Source organism: Anser cygnoides, chromosome 10 (genome assembly GCF_040182565.1).
Source record: "Anser cygnoides isolate HZ-2024a breed goose chromosome 10, Taihu_goose_T2T_genome, whole genome shotgun sequence".
Classification (NCBI taxonomy): domain Eukaryota; kingdom Metazoa; phylum Chordata; class Aves; order Anseriformes; family Anatidae; genus Anser; species Anser cygnoides.
The window spans coordinates 4,167,125-4,176,890 of NC_089882.1; the positions used below are offsets into that span (position 1 = coordinate 4,167,125).

Sequence of the window (9,766 nt, forward strand, 5' to 3'; positions counted from 1 at the left end):
CTGGCACATTTATCCCATGCCCACAGCACAGGTGGGCCTCACGGACTTGAGAGCAGGTTCCCTCCTGCGCACCCGGACCCAAATCGTCCTGCAGATCTCCTCATACACGAGGGAAAGCAGGCTCCCTCCTGGGCACCAGGACCCAAATTGTCCCGCAGGTCTCCTCGTCCAGGAAGGGGCGCTGCCGTGGCAGCTGAACGCACGAGATGGCCACCAGAAATCCCCTGGACGCCCAGGGAAGGAGGACTCTTACGCACACAATCAGTAGCTGGCTTGCACAGCTAAAAGCATAATCTCTCTGCTCAAAAAACAATTGTGCTCAATAGATAAATACGGCCATTACTCTGCAATTTATTTATTTTAGATATGCCTGTGCCAAGAGCAATTGATTACTACTGAAGGAGAGGACGGGGAGGACCTGACGGAAGGCGTGCAGTCGTCGCAGCGCACAGCCCGAGCTGTGACGCTGTTCTCGCATCCTCACGAGAGGAGCTCTGCAGGAAACCCACCATGTTCCTGCTGCACCACGGCCGCGCTGGAGCGGTGGTACTCTCCCTCTTCAACGCTGGGGGAAACAAAATCCTTTCCAGGTAGAAGTACTTGAAAAAAAACTGAAGATAAGGAAACAATAGCAGCGCGGCAATACTAGCACACAAGCAGAGTCAGGGTTCTCCAAACAAGTACTTGGGGTTTACCTCAGGGGCAGCAATGTTGACAGCAGCAACATGCGTTCTTAAAAGAAACAATGATTCTTCAGCTAAGTGGGAAAAGAACAAATTTTGACAAAGAGAAACTTACCGATTTTTAAGATGAGAAAGGAAACATGAACTAAGCGTAAACCGTTACATGGAGAAGCTGACTGTATTTATCCATACGCATAAAAAAGACCTGAAAGATTAACACTTCCTATGATGTTTTTTTAAGCCTTGACAGCTTGAATTCTTTTGATTACGTTGGTGATTACTTCATCATGTATATTATCTATATAAATGTTAGCACATCTTTAAATGTGCTTTATATACAGTTTATGTGCACAGGAAAATAAAGTCTCTGTTTAAGGAAATACCCCAAATAATAACTATGGAAACCTGATGAATTTCATGAGAACTGCGAAGCACTTCTCTAGAAGTCATTTTGCCTATCTGTAGCTTTGCTGTATGGGCCTGGATCTGAAAACGCATAGCTAAATCCAGGCAGCGAATTAAAGCAAAGCAAACTGTCCGTTCCCTCAGGAGTTTTAGCGCTTGCCTTTCCCCTACTGCTCTGTGCTGCCTCGGTGCACACAAATCTGCATCACAAGACCTCAAGTCTGCTCTTCTGACTGAACAGGACTGCAATAATTACAGGTTCATTTCTGATCGTTTTCTTATAGATTATCTTGTGCATAGCCTCAAAACAAGCTGCACTGCCAACAGCAAAAGCTCATGAGGAGAGCCAATCTGAAATGGAAAACAAGCACTTGGAAAGGGTTCCTACAAAGCCCTTCTCCACAAGCACCTTGCATTCCTGTCCCAACCCTCCCTCACTATAACGTCCCCACTGGCTTTCAGGATGATTGAAAGGACTCAACCACATTTCAGGGCACAAGCAGATCATGTGCTTAGCCTCAGGACCTTGAGCAAGCCAGTAAAAGTTTGATAGTCACTAAAATTCACTTCAGAGGCTTCAACCCATTTTCGCATGAAAACACATTTTGTAACGGTAGTTAAAGCAGAATTAACAGTGAAAATGCTTAGAAATCAAACTGACTGTTAGATATCACATACCTTAATGAGACATCTGCTTTTTGAAGATCACAGAATAGGAAATACAACTGCTTGGTAAACATATCACACTAATTCCTCCCATCACTCATCTAGATCTTGATGCTCAGTTAGAAAAAACAGGCTTCAGAGCAACGCTGAAAGTTTGCTTTCCTTGAATAACAGAGTCAAGGCCCCCTTTTGAAGTTCCTCCTTACGGGAACTGTTTGTAACCAGATTTTTGCAATATGCTATTCCTCATCTCAAGCAATTTAACACTGAAAGGCTTTTCAAAGAATTTGAAGCTATTTTGCTGATATCTTGTCCCACGTGTCTGCTTTGTGTGGGATTTTAATACTTTAACCTACGACTGCAAATCCTATTTGTAAAATAAATGAGACCAAATAAGTCCTATCACTGATGGCTTGATTTCCAGCAACTGGGAGATGAATAACTTAATCTTTTTAAGATCATTCTAACAATGTTTATTTAGAGCAAGAAAGCTCCTTGCTGTGCCCTGTAGTCCCACGATGTACTCAGTTCTCTATTATCATATTTTCACTGTGGTTTATTGCTCAATTAAATAGAGACCGTCAATTTTATATTTTATATGTACCGTTCCAGAAACTGGGGCAGCACTTTATCCAAGTCTTTTTCACTATTTAGATTGTTTAGGCAAGAATCGAATCTCAAACTGTGCTTAACTGCTTAGACTTTGTTCCTGCAGACAGGAAGCTTCGCAGCAAAAGATTAATTCTGGTTTGGTTTTTAACAGAAAAGAGATCAGATTTTTAAGAGTAGAGACAACAAAAAGCAAACAAAGGGCTGCTTAATGGCATAAACTATTGTCGTGCTTATGAAGAAGCATCCATAAATTAGCAGATACCAGTAACCATACTGGAAGACTTCACCAACAAGGAACCCAGAAGACAACGTACGTCAAACTGTTTGAACTGAGTAGAACTGGGTCCATAATATTTCTGAATTAGGCCAAGCAGGCTATCCTCTTTAAAATGCACCCTAACTCACGAAACTTAATTTAAAGTCAGGTACTTCAACACATCTGTAAATCAAAATTTTACAACAAGATGTGATCAAAAATTTGGCCCTTTAGTCTTGATCCAGCGTACCTCTCAGTGAACACTTTTCTAATGGTTTCCATGTGTTTCGGACAGTCTGCCCTCCCCCAGCATCTGGTATCTGTTTTTACAGGTGCGGCTATCTTCATGAAAACCGAAAAAAAAAAGTGATGTTTTCCATCCTTATTTCAATAAAAAAGAAGGTTTCTTCCCTGAGGGCTGTGAGAAAGATTCATATGAATTCCATTAAAACAGCCCAAGCAAGGAGGAAGTGCCCCATTTAAAAGATCATCTAGTGAATAATCGCTCTTCTGGGGCTGCAGGATGAAGCACTGCCATTTTCAAAGCTTCTGACTGAGCAAACCTAAAAGGAGCAATTTGTGCACGCGCACACCGCCACGGGAAGACAAATCCCAGGGATTTGGGGCAGCGGAGCGCAGGCGGCAGGCGCCTGGCGGCTGGGACAGGTGCCCTGCACCGCGCAGAGCAGCCCAGGAGCATTCAACTCCTCAGCTGAGTGCTATGTGAACAGCAGAGAGAAGTTCTGCATTTCCTAAACGCCGAGGCTGTTTGGCTCGTGGAGCACGACAACGGCAGAGGGTACGTCCTGCCACACCGCCTCGAGCGTCGGCATCCTCGCGCTGCTCGCCCTCGCACGCTTTTGGGGGGAACCGCTCAGGAATCGCGTTCAGTTTCGACAGGGCTCTGCACCGTTACTTTTATGCGCATGTAGCTACATTTTAGAGATAACACACTTGAAAAAAAAAATCAGCATGGTGTGTTTTATCTACCACATGATCTTGTTTTCCATTTAACTGCAACCTTTCATGTCCAGCAGCCTGCTATCTGCAGGCAGATTTTCCTCCGATGAACCGTTAGATTAAAGAGGAGAAATGCACCTTCTCAGAGAAATGACTTTCCTCCCACCGCTGGTAATGCAGCAGGTTTTTCTACAGCGCGCAGTCTGAACAGTCGGGGGGGATGTGAGAGGCGGGGAGGAGGAAGCAGCTCCACGCTGTGACTTTCCCAAGGACACGCAGCGGGTCAGCCTCAGCGCCTAGATTTGAATCCAGGTCTCCCAAATCCCCATCCACCAGCCCACTCCGCCTCTCTTCTCCCTGGAGGAAACTCGGTCTCTCTGCACATCTAATCAAGCATACGTTTCCCCCTATTCTTGAAGAAAGTTGGAAGAGACAAGTGAATTCGTTCAGCAAGATGACGGCCAAGTTAATTATGTTCTATTCACACTATTTGCCACTGCACAGATGAAGAATTTATTTAGTTACCATACTAATGACAAAGTTACTCAGAAATTACTATTTAATAGGTGCAAGGAAACTCAGCTTAAAAAAAAGTAGAAACAGATGAAGTAACTCCTCTTGCTACCTTAAACCTACAAAAATCCTCCACACAAGTAAGCAAATGTACGTGGCATCCCTTCTCAGAAAGAGCACCTCTTTTTTGGTTGTGCAGTGCAACCAGGCGGGCTAAGAGCCCTGCTGTACTCAGAAAATTCACGTCAAGCACCCGTAACAACGCGCCAGGCAGAAGTTACGCTGTGACAGGGGTATCTCATACAGCAGCCATCAGGCTGATGTAAGAAACGCAGCTGACAGATCCTATTGACAAGCACCTGCCGAAAGCTGAAAAAAGAACATCTATCAGAGACGTGCTGTCAGGGAAGCAAATCATTCCTGAAGTTTCAAACCAAATATGACCTGACAGCATCTTTTTAATTCCATTAAAAGTAGGCAGCGCTTACTGAAGTTGATACTTACTGAAGTTCATACTTACTGCCTCTAACCCTGAAGAGAGAAAGCAGCTTAGACGTCAGCCTCTGGAGGAGGCCCTACAAGCGCGCACAGCGTTTTCCAGAATATTTCTATTAGAAGGAGAGACTTGGAACGTGCCAAAAGAACCAGGGCAGCCAGTGTCATGAGGAAGAGAGCAAGCTTGGTTTATAGTATCTCCTAGTTTGGCCAGGGCAGAAGGGCGTACAGAACAGCCCCTCTTCGTTTCACATGGCCATGTAGCCACAAGACTTGGCCACAGAAGGGGCTAACTCCTCAGCCCCGCTCCTTTCCTCACAAGGCGCGAACTTTTTAGCAAATACAATACGCCCCAAACGCACCCAGGGATTTTCCTTCTGCCTGCCTGCCCCACGAGCCTTCATCCGCCTGTGTCCGTTCATCTCCCTGTAACCCTGCCTGCCCAACACTTTCGCCCTTCCACGTGCTACGCTTCCCGTTTCCTCCTTTGCCAATACCGCACCTGGGCGGGGGCTCCCTGGCCTCCATGGCGGCACCGGAGTCCTCCTCCACGGCTGGGCCCTGCAGGATGGCTGCTGGCAGCTTCGGGTCCCCACAGGCAGGAATATCGATGCTCTTCTCCCGCCGGCAGGTCTCTCCTGCTGAAGGCTTGCAAGTCTTCCCGCGGCTCCCAGTGGCAGCAGCCCTTCCAAGGGTGAGCCCACTGCTCTTCCCTCCCGGATACCTCAGCAGGCATCCGGGGCTGCAGAGAAAACCCTAAATGCCCGTGACGAGCAGCCCGCGAGGAGGAGCCACCGCCAGCACGTGACCAGCACGTGGGGAGAACCACTGGTGGCCAGCAGACCTACTTTGCGCCCTCCTGATCTAAAAAACCCTTTGGCTGGGCTCCTTCGCAGGTGAAGGCTCCGTTTCTCAGGCTGACTTGTACACGCTGAGCTCCCCGCAGTAATTTTCTAGAAGGCAAGCACAAGTCGTCCGTCTGCAGGAAAGGCTCAGGCCATTGTACCACCTTATCGCATGAGGAGCATTAGCAAGAGGATCTACTTAACCCTTACAGATGGAAGAGTGGCCAAGGACTGATGAGTTACTTTAATCATAAGATAAATCAGTTTTCAATTAATCCTTCAGACCAAGCATCATTAGCAAACAGTCAGGCATCTGCCTTTGTGCCCACATGTCCCAGGGAGGGATTCAGATAGGACACATCTTGACATCATAGAGTTACGATTAAAGCTTTTCTTCAGAACTTCTTGGCAGATTTCTGAATTTCTGAAGAAGTGAAGAGGGTTTGCCATGGTGCAAAACAAATGTTTGTAAAACTTTCATACTCAACTGCTACTAAGCAATTCCCAGAAATTAAAAAAAAAAAGCCACAATCTTTTGGCAGTAGCCATTTTTTTTTTGGCTTACTGTGATGAGATAGATTTCTTACATGTATGTGCACCGAGATTACTGTCTTATGACATCTTGCACATGGTGGGGACGAGGAGAGAATGAACTGTTTATGTACACATCGTTACATCTGGATTCAGTATCCAGGCCTCCTTCCCTATAACTAAAGTGTCAGATTACTCCAAAAGCAGAAATGTTATCTAACATTCTAATCCCGATTCTTTTTTTCATCTGGCACTCAGTTTTCTCAGAGCTGTTTACCGTCCTTTGATAATCTGCTCAGCAGAGCGATCGGGGAGGTAGGAGCACTAAGCTGGCCGCAGCGCTCCTCACATTAGCATTCTGGCAGATGAGGATGGAGTTACATCACTGCAAGCTGTAAATCAGCAGAATAACACATGCTTCCACGCACATTTCTAATGCGTTTGTCTCCCTAGAGGGTTAACTTCCCCAGATCTGTAGTTCTTACTCTCAATAAAACACTGGTAGGAAGGGGAAAAAAGAGTTCTGATGCAAGTTTTGATAGGCTTAACCAAAACCACAACTATGAAAATGAAACTTTTCTGAGTTCAGAATCCAGAGCTGAATTTTGCATCCTCACTCTACTTCGGAATTATGGTTCCTGTAGTTTATCTTAAGTTCCCCCCCCCCCCCCCCCAAAAAAAAAGAACACGGTCCTACAGAACCCAACCGCGCTGAAGACCTGGAAAAGTAGTTTCTCAACAGGTACAGAGTACGCAAGAACTGCAGACACTTCGCGTGGCTGCCTCTGCCAGCCCAGCGCGGAGCTGCAGCCCCCTGGAAGCCAGCTCTGTCTCCATCCCCAGCTACAGCGCTTCCGTGCCAAGACGGAGAGCCAGGCAACAACGGCGGTGGTGCTTTTGTGGCGTCTGCTGGGAACAGAAGTCAGAAAGGAATATCGGGCCGGATCAAAGCTCGAGCTGCTTGGCACCCTGCCTCCCGCAGCAGCCACTGGGAGATGCCCGACGAAGAACACAGGAATCATTCTGAGTAACCGTGGACGTGGACAGGATCTGCCTTGCAGCTCGCAGATGTCTGCTGGCTTTTCAAGCCTTCTGCTTTACAGGTCAGTCAGCACTGGGTGCTCAGGCTGCAGTGCAGGGGGCTACATGGCTACTGCTCGAAGGTTTTTAACTCCTCTTCGGTGCTACTACACAACAGCAAGCAGAAAAACGGCTCCAGGCTCCTGAAGCAGTAGCTAACAGCGAAGGTGCCACCTCAGCAGCAGAAGAAACGAATTTGGAGCATTCCATAAGGAAGCTTTTTATGAAACCAGATTAATACCACAGCCACATCGTGACAGAAATGTTACATTTACATAACTTTCTACCAGCACGCCGTCTTCCAGCTCTAAGCCCCTCTGGTCCCTGTAAGCTGCTTTGGTGAAGCTGCCTTCCCTCACACTCACCCACGGGCGAGCGAGCAGCCAGTCTACCAGCTACTACCGAGCCACTACCCTCATCCCACCTCCCACGGGATTCCGAGATTCCTCCCGTCTTCCAGCACAATCCTACAACTACAACTCTCATGTTTATGGCGTGACGCCGCCGCAGGCTCCCGGCATGCTCCGTAACTTGTCGCGTCGCACGGCCCCGAGGAGCAGGCCCCGCGCTGACACCAACAAAGCCGCCCGGGGGGGCCGCACCGGCTCACCACTGCTCCGTCCCGGGGACAGCACGAGGCAAGGGCCCCACAGACCTGCGTCCTGCTCGGAGCCTGCTGAAAAAAGTTTGGCTTCGTTATCGCCCATCTCAGCCAGGCACCAGCAGGCACCAGCACTGGAAGGAGCTCCTGCTTCCAGAACAGGCCTCAGGACCCCACCGGCTGGTATCGAGGCAGAAACCAGACCGTTACTGCTCCTCTCACACGCACGTACGACGCGGGAAACGCCACAATCTTACTTGCACGTTTCACCCAAAGTCTGCCGCTCTGGCGGGCGACTGGCCGTCTCCCCACACTGCCATGTCCTGACATCGATCCAGCACTACCTCTACAGCAAGGCTGAGCCCAAGACCTGGTGTCACACACCGTCTGCAAGGCTCGCTCTAGACTGCGATGGCACTTGCGGGGAGCCAGGACCTCAGGTTCCCTTTCGTCACTTGCACTTAATTCTTCAGGGTTCTGGTGTAACCCACACACCGATTTGTCGGGGTGATGCAAGAGGATGGACAGCGCCATGAGGCCCCATTAACCTCTCATTTCTAACAGGAACCACAACTGTCGCTGACACCCCGCTGCATCCCGCCTGTCAGTCCCTCAGGGCTCTGAGGGCTCCGACAAGTGCCGCCGAGCAGGGCACCGCCAAGCCCTCTCCCTCTTCACCGCTCTCCACCAGGGCCTTCCCCACGCTCCAGCCCTGCTGCTCGTGACCAGCAATTCTTTGAAAAATACGCTATTTCCCACAGCTAGGCTCCACCCCACGGTTGCAGAGGCGAACCGAAGTCACTCTTGCTGTTTGTTTACTTCCTAATTTATGAACCTCTGCAGGAGGAAGCCGGATTGCTCCCTACTTGCAGCCTTCACGACCTCTGCAAAGCAAGCAGGTGGAGGGCAGCGGAACTCGTCTAAGCAAACGCTGTCACTGGGGGTGAAACGAGCTATTTTAGCAGGAAAAAATCATTACTGGCGAACAGAAGACGTCCTGGGGAACACGTTAAAAGTAACGAATTCAGCGAGGAGTTTACCGACAGCACCCCATAACAGCACTGCTTTGAACCCCCTGGGGCTGCTGTCAGACCCCACGCTGGCTCCTTTGCCGTCCGCACGCACCGGCCGCTGGCTGCACGGCTGCCGCCTCGCACGTGTGCAGCCCAACACGGCTCGGTGCCACCTGCCGTGCCGGGCCGTGGGGCTCCTTGTGGCCCCGCGGCTACCGGGGGGGTGCCTGCGTGCAGCCCCCAGCCCCGTGCCGCCACCACCCCCACGGCCCAGCAGCGGGAGCCGGGGGTGCCCGCTGCCCGAGGGGGCGGGCTGACGGAGGGGGCTTCCAAAGGAAGCCCAGAACGGGGCAACCCAGCGCCCGGCAGCGGAGCGGCCGGAGGGAGCGGGGGGGATGGATGGCGGCTTCGCCCCGCGCCCCCCTGCAAGGGGGTGCCGTGCAGGGGGCCTCCCACACGGCCGGGCCGCGGAGATCCCCGGGCGGAGCTGGGGTCCCGGGGCGGCTCCGGGGGTGCGGGTGGAGCAGGGGCCGCCCGCCGGGGGACCCCCGAGCCCCGAGCGGCCGCGCTCCCCCCCCCCGCCGCCCCCCGCTCAGCCCCGGGAGCCCCCCCCAGGGCCGCCCCTCCGGCTCTCGCCGAGCCCCCCCCGGCCCTACCTGGCTCCGGCTGGGGCGGGCTAGCGGCGGCGCGGCAGCCCCATGCCGGCGGCGCTGCCCGGTGCCGTTGGGACGGAGGCTGCGCCCCGCTGCCGCCGCTCAGCGGCCCGTCCGCATGGTTACTGCGCGCCGGGGCGCGCCGCCCGGCGCTATATAGCGGCCCGGGGGGCTGCTGGGAAGCGTAGTCCCGGCCTCCGGCCGACGCCGGCAGCGGGCGGAGAGCGGGGAGCCCGCGGGACTACAGCGCCCGGCGTGCCCCGCGGGCGGGGGGCGGGCGGCGGGGCCGCTGCGCCTCTGAGGGCTGGGCCGGGAGCGAGGGCGGCCCGCGGTCCTGCCCGGGCCCGCCGGGGTGGCTGCGGGCGCCGCCTGCTCGCCGTTCACCGCCCCCCCGGCCCTGCTGCGGGCCGTCCCTCCTCGGGAACCGGGCAGGGCAGCGGTGCCCAGCGCTGT

General features: G+C 52.1%; 1 protein-coding gene across 2 annotated transcripts in view; it reads right to left on the bottom strand.

Moving 5' to 3' along the window:
• The window catches only part of ITPR1 (inositol 1,4,5-trisphosphate receptor type 1), a 169,987-nt gene extending 160,528 nt beyond the window's left edge, over positions 1–9,459 (bottom strand). For both annotated transcript variants that reach the window (XM_067003328.1, XM_067003326.1), the window contains exon 1: positions 9,317–9,459. The gene's annotated coding sequence lies outside the window, so the exon portion shown is untranslated. The remainder of the gene's footprint in view (positions 1–9,316) is intronic.
• Positions 9,460–9,766: the final 307 nt, after the last annotated feature.